This window comes from Dreissena polymorpha, chromosome 6 (assembly GCF_020536995.1).
Source record: "Dreissena polymorpha isolate Duluth1 chromosome 6, UMN_Dpol_1.0, whole genome shotgun sequence".
In the NCBI taxonomy this organism is placed as follows: Eukaryota; Metazoa; Mollusca; class Bivalvia; order Myida; family Dreissenidae; genus Dreissena; species Dreissena polymorpha.
Genome location: NC_068360.1, coordinates 107,312,064 through 107,332,508, shown reverse-complemented (window position 1 = coordinate 107,332,508; position 20,445 = coordinate 107,312,064). Strand labels below are relative to the sequence as shown.

The window sequence follows — 20,445 nt, the reverse complement described above, 5'->3', positions numbered from 1 at the left end:
ATGAATCGGCATGTATTGAAGTTTGTCAATAAATGCTTTATATTGTAAAAAAAACAAGAATACAATTAAATAACGATAAAAAATAATCCTCAAATGGCTCGAACCAGTGACACCTTAAGTAAAAGTTTATCTCTACGATCACTCGGTCATCCTCGTAGTATCCCAATATATAACAACAACAACATAACTTTTCAAAATATTCAACGACTTGTCCGGAATCAAGAGAATAGGCTGGTGATAGCCCCTGGAAATATATTGTTGGAATAGAAAGCTGGTCTAAAATAAATACATATGCATTTCAGTTGTATTCGAAAACATTAGTTTTTTAAATGAAAACAACTATAAATGTGTGCTATTTTTCAAGAAAACTCCTGAACACGCTGGACATGATGGCTCTCTGGCCACAATAGCCAGGATGACGTTCATAAAAATAAATAGACACATCCAGTGCAGCATCATAATGATTTCGCAACAAGAAGTCACAAGAAAAGAGTGGTCTCTTGAATAACCAGGCAAAGGTATATCTGTTTGCAAAAGTTGTGGATATTTTATACTAGGAATAGGCCAGACAAACATGAATTGTGTGTTTCTGTCACTGAATTATAAGTTCAGTGTAAAATGAATGTATGGAAAAAGTTAAAGGGTTGATAACAACTCTCGTCAGTCATTTCTACTAACGATAGTCTTAGCATTGTTTCAAAATTAGCAAATATCAACATAAATGCTACATTTCCAAATGTTCAATCCTTTCAAAAGTTGTTCAGGATGCATGAGTTTCATTAGGATAAGAATTTGTTTCCATACTGAAAGCAACTTTATAAAGGTATAGGGTATAATACATTATAAGTCTATAACACTAAAAAATAAATTAATAACAGCAAGAGTTCCGCGGTCGGAGACATATGCCCCCCCCCCCCAACAGGGCTTTGAATTAGTGACCCCAATTAAAATAGGGGTCATCTTCTTTCCAAGGTCAATGCACATGTGAAGTATCAAGCCGATCATTGAACTCGTTACCGAGTTATTGATCGAAAACTAGTTTCACACTTATCGTGACAGTGACCTTTACCCTTAACATACTGACCCAAAATTCAATAGGCGTCATCTACTGCCCAAGGCAAATTCACATGTGAAGTATTAATCCAATCGGTCAATCCGTTGATGAGTTATTGATCGGAAACAATTTTCGCACTTATTGTGATAGTGACCTTGACATTTGACCATGTGACCCCAATTTCAACAGGAGTCATCTACTGTCTAAGGCCAGTGCATATGTGAAGTATCACGCCAATCGGTCGATTAGTTGATGAGTTATTGATCGGAAACAATTTTCACACTTACTGTGATAGTGACCTTGACCTTAGACCTCGTGACATCAATTTGAATATGGGTCATCTATTGTCCAATGCAAAACACATGTGAAGTATCAAGTAAATTGGTTAATTCTTTGGTGAGTTATTGATCGGAAACGATTTTCACACTCATTGTGACAGTGACTTTTGACCTTTGACCTAGTGACCCCAATATTAATCGTGGTCATCTACTGTCTAAGGCCATTGTATGTGTGAAGTATTACGCCAATCGGTCAATTCGTTGACGAGTTATTGATCGGAAACGAACGGGTCTACCGACAGACCGACCGACAGACCGAGCGACATCCAGCAAAACAATGTATCCCCTCTTCTTTGAAGGGGGGGGGGGGCATAGTTAGGCCCTTTATTTAGGAATTAAGATTGGGTTACTTTCAGAGCGTATTACAATTGTATAGATTATGTTATGTTAAACACAAGTTAATAATATCAATGCTGGTAAATATGATGCCATCGATCACTCTTATTTGACTGTGTGCTTACAGTTGCGTTGCGCTTTGTGTGCCACCGATCCTTAACTAGCTATCATAACGTTAAGGCCTGGCAATAAGATTGTGTTCTTTTTTCTTTTACAATCATAATTAAAGTTTGAGCAACGTAAACCCAGCGTGTCAATGTAAATATTTGATTTCATGCAGCGATTTCTTTGGACTTAAATCTGCTGACTTGATTAAATAACGTTACAATTTTAATTTCATTACAAATGCATTATCTCTACCTATGAATCCGGATGTTTTGTCATGTTTGGTGTTGTACATATAATTATTTTTATTATCAGAGGGTTATTGTTTTTCTTTATTTTTAAAATAAGCATAATTTGAACTCCAGTGTAGCCGATACATCTTTAATGAAAATATATACATAATCGATGAGCTTGATTTTTATATGCATTTACATTAGATACGTTCAAATGCGTTTATTTATTTCATTCATTTTTTTGAATAATTACAATACAACAATATTGTGTCAATGTCTATAGTATGACCCATAGAAACGTACGGTATATTGAGATTCATTAACAAACGCGCCAAAGATATTTTTGATGAAGCACTTATAATGACCGGAAGTCAATAGAAATTAATAACTTAAAGATGAGAAGGTTTCATATGTTTTTTTGACAGTGTTATGCATTATTTTATAAACATCGGATATTTGAGTTTCATTCTGGTTATCCGGCCTCCGTTTGTGTAATGATCTTATTAGGAAGGGATGATCGGACATATCCCAGTCTTCACTCGTGTTCTCTGGTAATGCAGTTTCCGGCGCAGAATGACTGAAACTTCGAAATACGCGCACATTTCAGTCATTTTAGAACTGTTACACCACAACTTCTACTACCGACCTTGTCGCGTTTACATCGCTATAGTAATGGAAAGATATATATAATTGTATTACTTATAAGATATTAAAATAGCCGTAAATAATCCATACTGTATAAGCTCTAAACCTTCACACCACGTTTCCGAGTCATTGTGTTTATTATTTCAAGAGCGAAAGTGAGGGTTATCATTACCATACATACAATATTATACAAATATACCTTTCGGTGCTTTGATTCACTGTGTTGGGTAAATAATGATTGCTGGTTGCTAAAAAACTTCCATCGCGAAATATAGCCCTCGTGTTCATTGTTGGTTAATGCGAGATACTCATCCCGAAAAATATTTCAGTATTATATTATAATCACAATAAATAAGTATATTGCCTATTATTTCATTATTATCAAAGACGTGTTCTTAACTGAGGTATTTATAATGGGCAAAATCGTCATTACAGAGAAAACACATATGTTTGTTATTTCTGGTACGACCATTTAAACAGCCAGAAGCATTTGCAATCTGTGTGCAACTACGGTGCTAATGTAGTTATGGAACACTCGGAAAAGGTAAATTGCCAATTCAACGTCGAAGTAATACTCTACAGATACGCTATTGGTTTGGTCAGTGAATGTACATTTTTATGCCCCCGAAGGTGGGCATATAGTGATTGCATTTATGTCTGTCCGTCTGTCTGTCACACGTTTGCGTTTATGTTTCGAAAAATGCTCATAACTTCTATGTCGCTTCAGATGTAACCTTCATAATTGGTATCCATGTGTATATGGACAAGGCCTTTCTATACGCACACACATTTTGACCCCTTTGACCTTGACCTTGAACTAAGGTTCCGCGTTTAGATTTCGAAATCTGCGTTTAGGTTTCGAAAAATCTTTTTTCGGGGCATATGAAGACAGCTCGTGTAAATATAATGTTTTTATCGTGACCAGGTACATTTTAAAGTGCACGTGTTTAAGTATAAATGTAATGTATGTTAAGTAAGTTATAAAGAACCGGTAAATGCCAATATGGTAATGGGATCCCGCTGATTTTAGAGGTTTCATCCGATGATGATTATAGCACTTTAAAGAGTGTAAATGTAGCTTCTTTTTATTTTTTTCCACAAAATAAATAATCTACACAAAGCGGCACCAGGGTCTGGTGTATATACTCATCCTTTTATCTATAATGCAATATAACGATACAAAATAAATTATATAATTGGCGTCGCTCTGGAGAGCGGCGACTAGTATGTAATGCATATTTTTTCGCTTATGGGAGGAGAAGTTATTTTACAGATTAATTTATATATTTTTGTTTTAAGAATATATTGCATAGTGGTGAATTTTTGTGTAAATTAGTGTTAATTAGTACTGAAATTGTGCATATAACATTTATTACAACAACATTTATTGTCAATAATGCAAAGCTAATTGTTTTAATTAATAACTGATCCACAACTGATCACAGGGGAAAGATCACAGGGACTGGGCAAATACGCGAAACTTTCAGGTTTTGTATAAAAACAAAACATAATCAAAATAGATTTATTTTGGGGCTTTTCTAATTTGCTTATTTAGTGGAGAATCAATGTAATACGATATTTGCCGACCTATCGCGCAAGCAAGTTTATTGGAAGGCGTAGTGGTACGAAAACGTACAATGCATTTGTTTATTAATAGACATAGAATAACGATCGCTATACACAACTTCACCAAATAGCAGTGCATAAATGATGTCAGTGGAATAGCTCAGTTGGGAGAGCGTGAGACTGAAGTTGTTTACGCAACAATCATCTAAAGGCCCCCGGTTCAATCCCGGGTTCCGGCACGAACAGACATTTTTTTTCAGTCAGGATAATAAATATAATAAAGCTTTATTTTATGTAGACGATTCAAATCCATTTTACTACAATTTGACATTTATATTAAAATTAATGGATGCCGCAAGGTGACAACGTTAATTAAAATTTATTACATCACTTAAATATCTTATAAAAAATACACGTGTTTTTATATTAACAAATAAATGCAAACAACACATCTATTATCCATTTATGTTTATGGTTGTCTATCATAGGCCCTAAGTACTCTCCCTACCACATATAGAGCGCGAAGCGCGACACGTTTTATTGATTGTAACAATGAGTTGCGATAAAGGAAGCAGCCGCTTATCAAGGAGGAGCTGTGTCCCAGCAACCCGTTTCCCTAGAGTAAAGCACTCCTCGGAGTTTTTTTTAAGAACCACATATAGAGCGCAAAGCGCGACACGTACTATCCAGGTGGTAAAGGCCCTTTAGCATTATCCGACCATTACGTCCACAGTTATCTTCCTTAGAATTTGAGAAATTTTGAAATCGTTGTTCGAAGTCCAAAATTTTCATCCGATTGTTCCCAAACTTGCACAGGTTTTTTTTATCAATGAGGACCCAACCCAAACTCTAAATGAGCAATATCGGACCATAAGTCAAGAATTATGTCTCTTTGAATTTAAAAATAAAAGTGAAAAACTGCTTGGTAAGGTGATTATGTCAACATTTTTCATCAGATTCTTTCCAAACTTACAGTGTCTTGATATCAATGAGCATTTTTACCTTATTTAAAATGAGAAACATCGGGGCAATAAGTCCAGAATTCTTTTCTATTAAATTTGACAAAATAAACAATTTTCACTTGTTTAAAAGATTTCACAACTTTCCTCTGAATCTTTCCAAACTTGTAAGGTGTTTTTTTATATCAGTATTACTCGAACCCTATTGAAAATGATGAATATCGGAGCAATAAATCTATTATGATCTTTTACTGAATTTCAAATTATTGTGAAATGCAGCTTCTTTATGAATTTACAGTTTTCATTCTTTTTTTTTGCAAACTTTTACAGTATTTTTATATCAATAAGTACTCAACCCCCATCGTAAATGAGCAACGTAAGAATAAGTTCAGAATCATCTCGCCTTGAAGTTGAGAAAAATATGAAATTACGCTTACAAGATGAAGCAGATTTTTTAAAACCTACACAGTTCTGTTCCATTAATGAAAACTGCTCACGGATGCCATTAAAAAAAGGAAACCAATGTTAATAAAATGAACTATGAAATATGTGAGGGTTTCAACACAAAATCATAGATAATGGTTATTTTGGGGTTATAACACAACATCATAATGGTTATTTGGGGGTTTTAACACAAAATTATAGATAATGGTTATACTAGTATCTTTGTCTATTTTGTTTAAAATAATCGGCCAATATATCAATATTTACAGTAGAAAATCAATCGTTCCATGTAACTTCATTGAGTGCCTTTTACACTGAAATTCCCGACGCCCTTTGATGCTTTGCATCAATACGTATGTTGTACTATGTTAGGATATAACAAAAGGTCACCATAACCTATAGCGTACGACCATGCAAATTAGTCTGTCATGAGATACAAAGGCAATACAGAAGTCACGATATACATCAACAAGTTGTCTATAATGCAGGGACAGACTATGAGGAGACACATGGGAGTCTGGGAAATTATTTGCAGTTACATAATAGTCATATCATTGTTACATCAGAGTTGGAGCCCTGGAATGATGATTAACGAATAATCAAAAGTATAATACAATATTTACGAATCCCAATCATATTATCAGGAAAAATAAAGTTTGGACACAAACAATAGCTCGACAACTTGTAGTTTAGGTATTTCAATGAATTAAGTAAACCAGAAATTAAATGACCCATTGCATTTAAATGTTCTAGAGTCAAATGTAATGCCTAGTGGTTAAAATACTGAGGTGATGAGTCATTTTGATTCTACATATTTGCTAATATTATTGCAAATGTTGATTTGTATAGCCTCAAGTAACATACTAAGCAAACTACATAAAGTGTATGCTATTAAACATATGTTTTAGTTAATATTGCAATTCTTTTAATGATGTCTCAATATTTTTCTTGTATGAAACTTCTCTGGTACGGATGGTGCAGGTTTGTGGTTTTCTTCCGATACGTTTATTGTTATTTTTATGGTCGTGGTCACTTCACATGGCGATGCAATGAAATATCGTTGCGACAAATGTGAACGGTACTTTTAGTCAGAAAAAACAGGAAAGGCGAAATCTCATATTATACTGATGGTTTAAATGAGAAAATAAATACTCTGTCTATTTTACAACCTGTTTTCCGCCATATAAGCGGGAATGTGTTGTCCACTCTTTGCAGTATAAACACACAACTCCGACTTTCCGAATATGGGATTCGAGAGTATATATTTGCCTTAGGCAATTTCAGTTTCTGAAAACAAATCTTAAAATGTATGAAATATAATGGTAGACCAATCCGTTTCTTGCTCCTTCTTATCAAATTACTTGTTTTGGAGAACTGTTTGCAGGTGCCATCCAGAAATGGCAATCACGGTATACAGGGAGCAGAGAGGAAGCAAAGTAAAACATAGCAATATATGTCTGATGAATGTTATGTTTGAACGAAATGACATAATCAGTCGAAGAATAGCCCTTTTTCGTTAGATTATTGTGTTTTATCAGCAAGTTTTATGTCTGGACATTTTGGGAGAGTTTTTGAAGTGTATAATTCTAACTGTTATGTGATATAACAAGGCAGCGTTATATCAGGTATAAGAACATGTATGATAAAATAATAATTTTTGTTTTCGCCAAAGTAAACGTTATAGTGTTGAAATGACTATTTCAAGAAAGGCGAACTGATCTGGATACCATGAGAGACGGTATTTACATGCGGCATTTAAGGAAAACGAACGCCTTTATAAAAAATAATTTCCTTAACACGATTTAAGGTCAATTATGAATATAAAATAAAATGATTTAATTAAAAAAATCAGAATACGATGAAACAATACTTATATAATATAATATATAATTATGCACATAATGCAAAATGGTAGTTTATAATAATGTATATAATCCAAACTGGTGGTTATTGTTAAATATGAGAACACAGCCTTTATAAACGCTCCGGTGCTGACAATGTGCAAAATATAAAGGGAAACAAACAGACTGTATTGATTTCGAGAGTTGAGTGTGAAACTGTTTATCCGCTTAACCTCTATATTTGAGATAAAACAGCTTCACCCAGACTTAAATCGTTGCAATTTTCAAATTAGCCCATTCATAACAAAATTTTTTGTTTATGCTGTTCTTCAAACAAGTCAGTTATATGATATGTTTGATGATGAGCGTCTTTTTTACCGTTTTACATTTTAAGGAACATATTTCACTTTATTGAGAGACATAATTCACGAAATTTCCACAAAATAAAAAAATGCATCCTATGTTTTAGCTTCCAAACTATATTTTACAAGTCAAGTATATTGCGAAGGACTCTCTTCTGCAAATGTGTTCACAAACTGAACACTTCGGACACGTTGGCCCTCCTGCCACTGTAGACACGATGATGTTCATAAGCGTCCAGCAGAATAATATTGTTTCGAACCTTAGTAAGTAAAGTCCAAATACAAATGCGTACGATGGCTTTAATAATCGGGCAAAATCATTTAAGCTTCCGACGGAGAAATAATAATTTCTAGTATGAAGAGAAACGTTTCTCTTACGAGAGCTTAATCAAAATTATATGAATAAATAAATAAAAAATCTTAACAAATTGATTTTTAAGTATGAATTATGTTGAACACAGATGCAAATTCTATTGGTTTAATTGTATTACATCTTCAAATAATGATGTGTATTATTTTATACCATACATTTGATTTAATCTATTGTTTCTTTTATTTGTACGTCACATGGAATTGAACTTTGAACATGCTGTTATCATTGTATGGGAACCATCACATATATTTTTTTCATATATATTGACATTTCATGAAATAATTGTTATTGTGTTGTTTGCATACAACAACAAACATAGGCTGTATAGTGTTCTGTACATGTGCATGATATATTATATATTGTGAAAAATGTATCACTTAAGAGACTTATATACATATATTCCAAAACGTATAACATCCCCTATATTGGATAAGAATTGGTTTCATGCTTAAACAACTTCATAGAGTTGCGTAGGTTAAGCATCTATCATGCGTCCATATTAAATAATGTACCAGCACTATCGATGCAATAAATAATAATGAACCAAGTATTAAGGAATTACGCAACTAAATTTAGAACCGCAAAACAACAACCTGTGATGGATACTGGGCAATAAAAAAGCGTTCTAACAGTAAAACCTTATATTGTAATGAAACATAAAATACTCTTGGCAAAGAAACACGGCAAAGCAATGAAAACATGTGTTCATAATAACTATTATTTTTATGAATGCAATGAAAACTCTTTATATTTGAATATTATTCTTATTTGATGTTTTCCGAGTACACATAATATTACCAGAAAAAAACCCATATGCTATTTAGTAGGACATGGTTCTACTGTTAGGCTCTTCGCTGGCATTGTTCACTATCAGGTAAAACAGTATTTATAATGGGTGTATGTGATAAAATCACACTTTCATAATAAAACGCTTCTGGTGCGAGATATCGGTGTACAAAGCGATCAAGCAGACGATAATTATGTGATCTATAATCGTTAACTTTTCTAAGTAATATTATCCGTTTATATAAGCAAAAGTTACAATACATATACAAATACATCTACATGAACACGACTAAATCATAGAAAGTTAAAATAAATGTATGCGCAGTGAATCTGTTCCAACTGAACAACGGCGTGTGGTTGCTTGCAATCGTGTACATCCTCAAAACATAGGTCATTGGCGCGCACGAAGTGTGCGGTTGCCTGTTCAGCACGACAGCCGCGGTTGTCATCCTTTTCCTTGGTATCGCCATCCAACAGCATCTCGTTCACGTTCTGTAACTATCAGTAAATAAGGCAATTTAACTTTAAGCGGCCTTCGTAGGCAACCAGAGAGTTCGTATCGCGTTGTCCAATGTTGCCGTTTCAGAGTAGGCCTATTGCTGTGAGCTGTTTTAGATTGTGTTGTTATATCGGTTTGGGTTTAGTCGACGGTTAATAGCCATTTATATTTGTTACATCTTTGTTAAATAGCCGGAAAGAGAACGTTTGCATTGCATAATGCCGGTATTTTTGAAATACGTCTTGCTTCCTAGAGTGCGTTTTGAAGGTTACCAACAATGTGCGACTGAGAAGTTGATGTTGTATCGACCATATACAACAAACGTATAACGATAATGTTCAGTGCTTTGACGCACGATGGCACAATGATATAAGAGGTACCCAGAAATGTTATCACTTATAGAAAACCTCAACAACATAACCATACACACAAGATTGGGGTGCAAAACACTCAATTGCGAAAGGTATGCACGGATTTCTTCCAAATTATTTTAATCGATGAATGCTTCTTAAAAGTGATATTAACTATACGCATATTAATCATTCCAGGGTGAATACATGTTTGCAATTTATATTACGTATATCTTACTTATTCTCAGCATCAGTATCTACGCAGATACGCTGCACATGTAGATAAAAACATTTTTCAACGATGGACTCCAAGGACCATTCTTATAAGTTTCGCGAAAATCTGTGAAGTGATTTTTTATTTAATTTTCATATATTATAAACGCAACTTTATATACCAGATACAAAAATAGATAATAAAATAATTTCAATAATAATACAATAAAATAACAACCTAACAATCGTGGGGCGGGGAAGCATACATTCATTTTTCAAATACAATGTACACAGTTTCAAGTGATCCAGAAAACATCTGATAATCATAAATTTGGTTTTGAAAAATATTCTGACGAATTGTCTTTTTGATACTCAATAACATTCACAAATACTGACAGAAATAATCGCCAGCTATATGCGTCTTCGGTGAGCATTTGTATAAATGTAACATGACATAATTCAGTAAAAAAATAATTTAATGCTTGTGTTAGAATACTAAGTTAAACTCATCTTCCATTAAATCCAATAATCGCAAGGTTCGCTTACCAGCGAGCTCTTGTAATCGTCCTTGAAATGATACGTGAAACAGAGGAACGTTGTACTATGGAAATCACACAGAGCACGAGTTCGTGTGTCTAGTTTCTTCACTATACCCGGTACGAAACAAAAATGTATCTTTTTGCAACGGCTATATAAGAAACAAGAAGCACTGGATAATAAGCACCCAATAATACAGGCACACACACAAACGCACACACACAATTTCACCTAGTATCACTTTGGAAAAATCAGTAAATTAACATGCGATTCGGGTGTTGAAATGGGCACTCATTATAGTATGTCCTTAAAGGCCAAGCACTTCTGCAATTTAAGTTGTTGCTAGTTTTGTATTCATCTAAACATATATAACACAATACGAAAGATAGTTATTGACGTTCTAACATTAATGTCATGATATGGTTAAATTATACAGTTGTATTACATGAAACATACGTGTAATAAAACATTAAGTGAAACTGAAAATAATAAAGACAACGATGTTAAAAGGTGTGCAATGCATTGCACACATTTATTCATCTCCGTTAAACAAATGGAAAATCAAAGATATTAGATTTTACCCAATCATGTTCATAGTTTTTGTGTGCATTTTATAAAATTATAAAGAAACCAAACGAATGCAAAAAGAAAACACAACTATCATTGGTTACGTACTAATATAGTAATTAAATAGTAAAATATCAATTATTGGCATGGATAGTGAATTTTGTTATAATTTAATGTTTAATTTAACGTGTTTTAATACAATATATTCGCATTTATATATCGCAAAATATGCGCAAGTATTGAAATATGTTTGCAAAATGACCCATATGATACAGTTTGTTTCTTTCCGTTGACGAAGATTTTGACATATTCAGTAGAAATTCCGTGTATGATGCCTAAAACATGATCATTCATGAAATCAATCCAATCACTCGAGGTTTGTTTATACTGACAATGTTCATTACTGATGTTTTGGTATGTTCACAGAGGATAAGTCAAAAACAAGTGACACACAATCACAGATGATTGATAGTGATAAGACACAGCGCAAATGTGGTTATTGTTTTTTAACAACCATTGACAAAACAGATTTTGTTTCATTAATTACTCAAGCATCATCGTCAAATGCATACACGAAATAAGGCAAACAAACATACGCATGCGTCAAACTTTAACCAAGAACACGTGAATGTACACATATGCAATTACATTGTATTGATTTTGATATATAATATGTTACCTGACTTCGCGTAAGAAAGCGGGATCGTACAAGAAGCACAAATCTATTTTAGCAAAGTTTAAACAAGAAATGTGTTTGTCAGAAACACTATGCCCCCTTCTGCGCCGCTTTGATTAATTTAAATTTTCTTTATCATTTGGCAGGTTCAGATAATGATCTCCCTTTAGAGCTTATTACTTCCCTTGGATTTGTTTTTGTTTTACCTTTGACCTTGATGGATGACCTTAACCTTTCACCACTCAAAATTTGCAGCTCCTTGACAAACACATGCATGCCAAATATGAATTTGCTATCTTCAACATTGCAAAAGATATGGCAAAATGTTAAAGAGTGAGCAAACACACAAATAAACAATCAAACCAACAAACCAACAGACATTGCAAAAACAATATGTCACCCACTATAGTGGTGGGGGACATAACAATGTTCGAAACCGAAATTTACAGAGATTATTTAATGAAGTTAGATATTGTATACAACATGCCAATACAGAAACAAAATACATACTACCATAGATATGTATATTATCGGCTCTAAGTGAAAATTCTTTGTTTACAGACATCTGCTAACGTATCAATACAGATTTTCTGGTTTCATTCAACTAACTGTTAAAGAAATAGCATACCCAGTCTTCTTTTTGTAACAAAAAGTGTGTCTTGTACATTGTCATATAAAGGACATATTAGAGCACAATGGTAGTGGTGTTCAATTTCGTTCTGTTCACAACATTTATATATTCATTGGCGAAAACTTGTTTATATAAATGTATCATAGAATGAAAATCTTATTGTTACTATTATATTTTTGAATTTCAAATTTCAATTATATCAAAGTACATAAACCTTTCAGAAATGGCTGTTGATCCTTGTAAATAAATGGTAATAAACTTTCGATGCATTAATTCGCCATTTTAAAATAAAACATTATTATAAAACTGTTAACATGAACGTATTCTTCATAAAACCCAATATACTTTAAACCTGAATCTAGTTAAAGTTTACGAACATTGTTTGGAAAATGTGTTAATATAACATATCTTAAAAATATTCCCAACATAAAGAGTTTTAACAAGTGAATTTTCGATTTGTTATATATACTACACAAATAAACATTCCAGTGTCAGTATTTAGATATTCTTTATCAATTTAATCTATACAAGACAATCAATATAATCATATTTAACAACCGATACTCATTTTCGTATACTTTATATAATATACACAATAATGTAACAACTTGCTCGTTTCGCACGCCTATTGTGATAAAGTATATAGGACTGTATTGAATCACTTAATCCATGTTGCTGTAATGTGATATTATGAAAGAAATTTCACGAATTACGGCGATGAACAATCGTCTGCTGCAAGCCCCTGAAAGTTCTAGGTTACAAATTTCTCAACACTCGTCCGATGCACCCGGCTTGTACTCTCAGCCGTTGATGAAAAGATTTCCCGCCCTCAGGAAACCCTCATTATTCTCTTCTTTAGCCTTCTTCATGAGCCTCTGTCCAGTATCCATCACCTCCATTCGAAATGGTTCCGAGATTACAAATCCTTTGATGCCATGGACATCTTCCTCATCAATTCTGTGTCCGCATGGTATGCAAATATTTGCAAATATAGGCCTAATTTCGCAGCTGTAATATCAACATGTTCTTTAAACTTGGCGCAATAAAATGATCTTGGAAGATTTTTCTATCCGTAATTTTGACTCATGCACGTCTTGTATTTTTTCTTTACGCACTGCTGATCCTTTACCTCTAGAGTTGTGTAGTATGTCAAATTATCCCGAATGCTGCGATATTTGAGATCAGTGACTTTGCGTTGCATTAGATTTTCCTTTCCTTTCAGTCGTACAGCTAACTAATTAATTTCCTTCTTTTCAACTTTACTTTTCAAGAATAATGTTGTACAATTGGCGCTTTTTCTCTATTCTTTAAAATGTGTTTTCATTTTAGAAGCTGTTTTGCCCATACATTCAAATGTCAATGTCAGAGCTTCATTATTGTTTGATTGTTTTATTAATTTGTAAGTTTTGAATCCATATTGGTTATCCTGTTCAAGAGCATTTTTAAATATGTTTTAGCTGAGAATACATGGCATTGAGGGGTGACAGAAAATGGTATTGTTCCCCGGTGCAGTCACGTTCAGAAATTGACAACCTGTAAAACATGCTGGATGCGGTGACATTGAATTTGGATATCAACTTGTGTAAACATGACGCGCTTATCTGAGGATACTTCATAACGTTCGTAGGACTGGATATCACAGAACCTACGATAGAAACATATCTCCGATTGTCTATCAACTTTCCATTTTAAACTACGCGTATTGTTTTCTCTTGTGTGTACTTAAACTGTCCCAAGTCAACTGTTGTTTCGCTTTTAAAATCCACATACCAATATTTGCACTCACTTTACACACAATTTCACCTTTCAAATAATTTATATACCACAAATTACTAAACATTTAGACCGGTTGATCTCTTATGAATGTTTTCCAAACTACCGCGCATCATCCCACATGTGCATCCCCCCCCCCGCAGACGCAGTCATCCCGCATGCGCAAGCATGTGTACATGTATGCTCCAAGGCTAAAAATGAAGTAACTATCGTCAGCGTTGTCATTTTTCACAAGTAAACAATCAATCGGGTATGTTACCCACAAGTACGCTCATGGCATTCCCGCGTACGTTTGTTCACGGTAGACGAAAATTGAAACTGTGCGTCAAATTTATTCAGATTTTCTCATGAAAAGCCGGAAAATTGCATTTAATCTTGTCTTTCTTTGAACTTATCTAATATTAAGTGTCATATACAAAACGTGCACAGTCCAATGTATATGTGTTTATGAAGCATAACACACAAATTTACAACTTACAAAAGCCGACACAGAACAGTCCTATAAAACAACATTACACTTCACAAATATGAGTTATTTAAATTACGCGACATCATTGTATTCACATTACACGATGCTTAAACTTACATATTAACTGGAGCATATATCAAAATGTCCGATGTGAGATTTAACATGTAATCGCGGTAGTATGTAAAACATGCAGTATTTAACCCATATCGTTTTTAATAAAGGTATACCCTAAAGGTATTTTGAAGTTTGTATACGCTTAGTTGAAAAAGCAGACAGTTTGTCTTCTTTAAATGACATTTCTTTTTACGAGCGCATTTCTACCAATACTACATAAGTACATACTTGATCGGTTATTAACAACCCTGTGCTACACCCCTACATATCACTGGGCCATTTTGATGAAGACGAGTTGCTGGCCAAACACAATATGCCAAATACTTGCCGCTTCTGGTATAACTTCTGTATACAGATCCATCAAAGTTTATTTTTGCAGCATATTTTTGTCGATTAGAATTCGTTTTCAATCCAGGACACTCAAGGACGATTTGTGGAGTGTTAGCTGTCATCAGCAGGCAAACACTGATGCAAGCAGTTATGTATGCGTCCATCTTAGATGAGATTAGTAACCCTGACAGACGTTCATTACTACGTAAATACTCTCTAAATTTCTGCAAAATAAAAAAAACAAAGATTCATGTTTGCACAAATTAATGGAACATAATTAAACTATACACCGGTCGTTATTTTCCAACATGTTTGATATTCACAGAGAACAGAATTATCAATGTTATACATGAAAATAAAAAACGCATAACCCGTACCTATTTTTACGTGATAAGCTTTCAAAAATAAAACCACGAAGGCGGTCGCCTTAGACGTGTAATAGACACACCATAAGTACGATGATTTGTTGATAAACTAAAATATGCGTTGTTAATATAGAATCTGAATCTTTTAATACATCATTTTATATTTAACAGCACGTGTTTGTGTAGTTATATAATTCGTGCTATATATGTAACATAGCTACAACGTATAGACGTGTACAATACTGTGAAAGATTTTAATAGTGTAAAATACCGTTTTTATTTCCGATGCATGGATCATGACCTTTCGATTTCGTCCATCACGCATGAGTTTAGCCAATCGCTGACAAGACGCCTCATTCTAAGAGGAAAACAAAATATGTTGTTCTAAACTACAAGGCTCAGCCTAAGACATATATATGATTGGGTTAGATTCTTCTGCCATTATATGGTTCTATGATCCTAATGAAGCGATTAGCTTAATCAAAGACTAAACAAAAGATGTTTGAAGAACATGAAAGCATCATTTCCCGACTTGCAGCTAAGTTTTCGATTTCTACGATATTGTTTATTATTGCATGCACCTGTGATCTTGAACTTTGACCTGTTTTCCTCAAAATACATGGTAAACTGGACATGTTTACCTTCTTATTGACATGCGTTTTCCTTTCGTCAAAGTATCGGTAACTGTCATACCATTTTTACGATCAAATGTAAAAGCGTTTTCAAGATATTATGCGGACGCAAATTTCATGTTCAAAGCCCCTGCAACCTTGATATTGACCTCTGGTCCAGAAAATCACTACGCATCTTTCCTTCCTTACAAACAATCATACAAATTTGCATGATTGTAGCTCTAAGCTTTTTAGATATCGTGCGGAAACGAAATACTCTATTGACCGGTGATACACCCGACAAACCATTCGAACGACAGATTGACAGGTGCAAAGTACTAAAACCCCGCTTCTTCGAAGGGGGGAATGATGACAACTGAACTGACACAAACATATCACAGATGTGGTTATTCAAACAAGTGCATTTAATTTATTATTTAAAGAGTGTTGTATTACCTGGTTTTGTAACATGCTATGCTATGTTAGTGCAATACAAACATTAAGAATTTGTTTTTATTTTTGTGTCAGATGACATATCGAGTGCGTCTTTTGACTACTTATTCTCTGTCATACCAATGGCACGACTGTATAATGCCGTTTGTTGATTTGATGTGTGTGTCTTTATGTGTTTGAATGTTTCGCCAAATTCAAGAGCATGTTATGATGCATTTTATATCAATTGAGATCAGTAAACTTGCTATGAAGAAAATATTATACATAGTCTATACCAGCAAAAAATTGTCAGTTTTCAAATATGAACAACATCAAAGTACAGATAAAGGCGAGATATAAGGTATAAGCATGATTACCTCGTCTAAGAACCATTTGCGAGCATATTCCCACACCTCGTTTAGTTCTTGTTCACAGAATTGGTAAGCTTCCTAAAAAATAACACAAACAAAATAATCACACCATTAAACGCTTTATGTCCTTTAAATGTAAATATTTAACGAACAATATATTTTACTTCCAATATAATATAAAAAGTTTAAATAGTCAATATAATTCAAGCTGTTTTTATTCTTGTAACGCCACAGTTTTAAACTATTTAACTGATCACAAATCATTCATTTAGGTATTATAGCCGGTTGTTTGTACTAAAGAAGCGAAACATTTAGCCAGAGTATTTCGAGTCCGCAGAATCGGCGTCATGTTGCAAATGTCGCTGCAAATGTTGCGGAAAATAATGCATGAGTTTCTGCATCGCTGTCGTTTAATTGTTTTATTCATATTGTGTTTGTTTCTTAGGAGTGGGATATGGTTTTATTTATTTTAATATAAATTTTAAAAGTCAATCAAATAAAGTATTAAAGCGATAACGATGTAGAACTTACACACTAAGAACGGACCGACGTAAACGTTCACTTTTATTTTTAATTTTAATACTTATTAATTTTCTGATGACCTTGGCACTTGAACTCGAAGGTCAAAGAGTCCAAAAACTTTACATTCGCCATAACTGTGTTGTTCATGATTGGATTACCTTGATATTTGTACACAACTCCCCTTTGGACAAGACCTTCCCCATGACCTATTTTCCGATGACCTTGACCATTGAATGACATTGAGCTTAAAGGTCAAAGTGTATAAAACTATATAGGCATATTAAGCATGAGCAATAGATTAAACCTTCAACTGTATATGGTCAGCATACATGTACACTGTATGTGGCAGTAAAAGAGCGTGGATCCGTTTACATTTACTTCAGTTTAGTTACTAAACTTCTTCCCAAGCACACTAAATCTAGCCCTAGGCCTTCAGCGCCTGCAGCGCTTTGATTATTATTGTAACGCCACAGTTTTAAACTCTTTACCTGGTCACAAATCATTCATTTAGGTATTATAGCCGGTAGTTTGAACTAAAGAAGCGAAACATTTAGCCAGATTATTTCGAGTCCGCAGAATCGACGTCATGCTGCAAATGTCGCTGCAAATGTTGCGGAAAATAATGCATGAGTTTCTGCATCGCTGTCGTTTAATTGTTTTATTCATATTGTGTTTGTTTCTTAGAAGTGGGATATGGTTTTATTTATTTTAATATAAATTTTAAAAGTCAATCAAATAAAGTATTAAAGCGATAACGATGTAGAACTTACACACTTAAGAATGGACCGACGTTAACTTTCACTTAATATTTTGACAATTAAGAAACTTTCGCACATTGTATACAGTCACCTTTAAAGAGCATTAAATACATATAGCTTTTGTTCATTTCAGTGTCGTATCAGGCTTCCTTTTGCGGCATAATAACTTGTGTGGACATAATTTTCAAGTTGCAAGAGCAGCAGATACAGTTGTTGTTTGCGTTTCGGATTGAACTTAATGACATATATTTATAGACGTGATAAGAAGCCGTAATACATGGTTTACATATTAAATATAGAATGAACAAATCGATGGAACAAATATATATCATGTGATCATGTGATGAAAAATGTAAACGGAGGCAACATATTATCAAACAGTACGGTACCAAACACGTGCACAATATATCTAGACATAAAACAACAAAATATGTGTTTGTCAGAAACACTATGTCCCCTTCTGCGCCGCTTTGAAGCTATATATTTGACCTTTGACCTTGAGGGATGACCTTGACCCTTACTTTTTTTACCACTCAAAATGTGCAGCTCGATGAGATACACATGCATGCCAAATATGAAGTTGCTATCTTCAATATTGCAAAAGTTATGGCAAAATGTTAAAGTTGGAGCAAACCAACCAACCAACCAACCAACAGACAGGGCAAAAACAATATGTCCCCCACTATAGTGGAGGTTTAACTATGCTTAGATCTGTTTGTAGCACGTTGAAATGAAACTAAAAGAGTGTTACCGCATTCGTGGTAACAGTTCGTCTTCAATTACAATTCTTTACACAAATATCATCATATCTTTAAATAGTCATATCATCACGTGAAGCCGAAAAAATAGTTGTAAACAGCCGAATTGAATTGATTGGATATGCATGTTCGATTTCAGCAATACAATATAGCAACGTCTCAATTTGCATAAAGCAAAACACATCTTAATTGTTATAAAGCTAAACACATCTTCAAGTAAAGAGCAATTCAATATTAATTCTTAAAAAAAAATATATATAAATATGCAAAATCTATGATAGAACTTTTAAGCTGACAAACGACCCTGTTTCCCACCTCACACTTTATTTTTATAAAAGTTCAAGATCCAAGCTTTTGTTAGCTGATCATTGTAGAATTGTGGAGGGATATTCACTTATTAAATAAGCATTTTAAGGATATTTTGTATTAAGAAACCAAACTGTCATATTTTAAGTAGAATTAAGCATATTTATTACGCAGATAAGTGAATTGGAAACCATGTTTTAACAATTTGTTTGCCATTACAATATTACGGTCATTAAAATTCTTCTGTGAGGACCAAGCCGTGGGGTATAAATCTAATATTGAACAATTTATTCAATAAGATGATCCCTCTGCTTCATTATGATCCTGGAAAGGGGAATTCAAAACATCGAAATTCGGATCATTACATTTGTCATCAAGACAGTTTGGAAATTGTTGTTATTTATAGTAAGATGTAAGTCGGGGAATGAAATTTAAATGACGACCAAGATATATTAAAACAAATTTCTGGTTGAAGATATTTTGGATTCTGTTTTAAGAATAGATAATCTATGTTCAAAATTTAACATTTCTGTATGTCTACAAGTTTGCTTTAAAATAAACACTACATAATTTCAAATTGTTTTTTTTTATAAATTGATACAGTATGCAAACAATCCCGTTGTAACCAATATTAGAGAAGATCCCCTGAAAGCTGTGCACAATTAGTATCCATAGGAACACCAATAATGTTTTTCAATAGAATTTAATAAAAGGGTTTCCAAGTAGGAAGTTGAGTGCTTAACAAAAATCTAAACATATCCACTTTATATCTGTATCCAAGTGTGATTAGTAAAGAACGCTGTTAAAGAATTTAAAGCAAGGCATCATCATCATTGTTGTCTATCTTATGCATTTGTAATCAGCAAAAAAGGTTTTTCAAATTATAGATGTGGTAGTGTCGTAAACAACCCCGGAAGCCCGATCTGATGTGAAAAGTTCGAACTGCTTGGACAAGTTTTCGATAAATTTGGCTAAATTTCGCATTTTTACGTTTATAAATGAACTGCACTCCTGTCATATCTTGACATCTTAGGCAAGGCACCGGGTCATATAATTTTTTCATCAACATGTTGAATGTAAAGTCGAATTTTCTCAACCAATACGAATTTTTTAGTGAAACT

At 33.7% G+C, this 20,445-nt stretch overlaps 1 long non-coding RNA gene across 1 annotated transcript; it reads right to left on the bottom strand.

The window, feature by feature from the left end:
• Nucleotides 1-14,423: 14,423 nt before the first annotated feature.
• Nucleotides 14,424-17,120, bottom strand: LOC127836136 (uncharacterized). The gene is made up of 3 exons (XR_008028617.1): nt 16,987-17,120; nt 15,838-15,924; nt 14,424-15,425 (listed from the first exon to the last, which is right to left on the bottom strand). It is a non-coding gene; the product is annotated as an uncharacterized LOC127836136 (long non-coding RNA).
• Nucleotides 17,121-20,445: the final 3,325 nt, after the last annotated feature.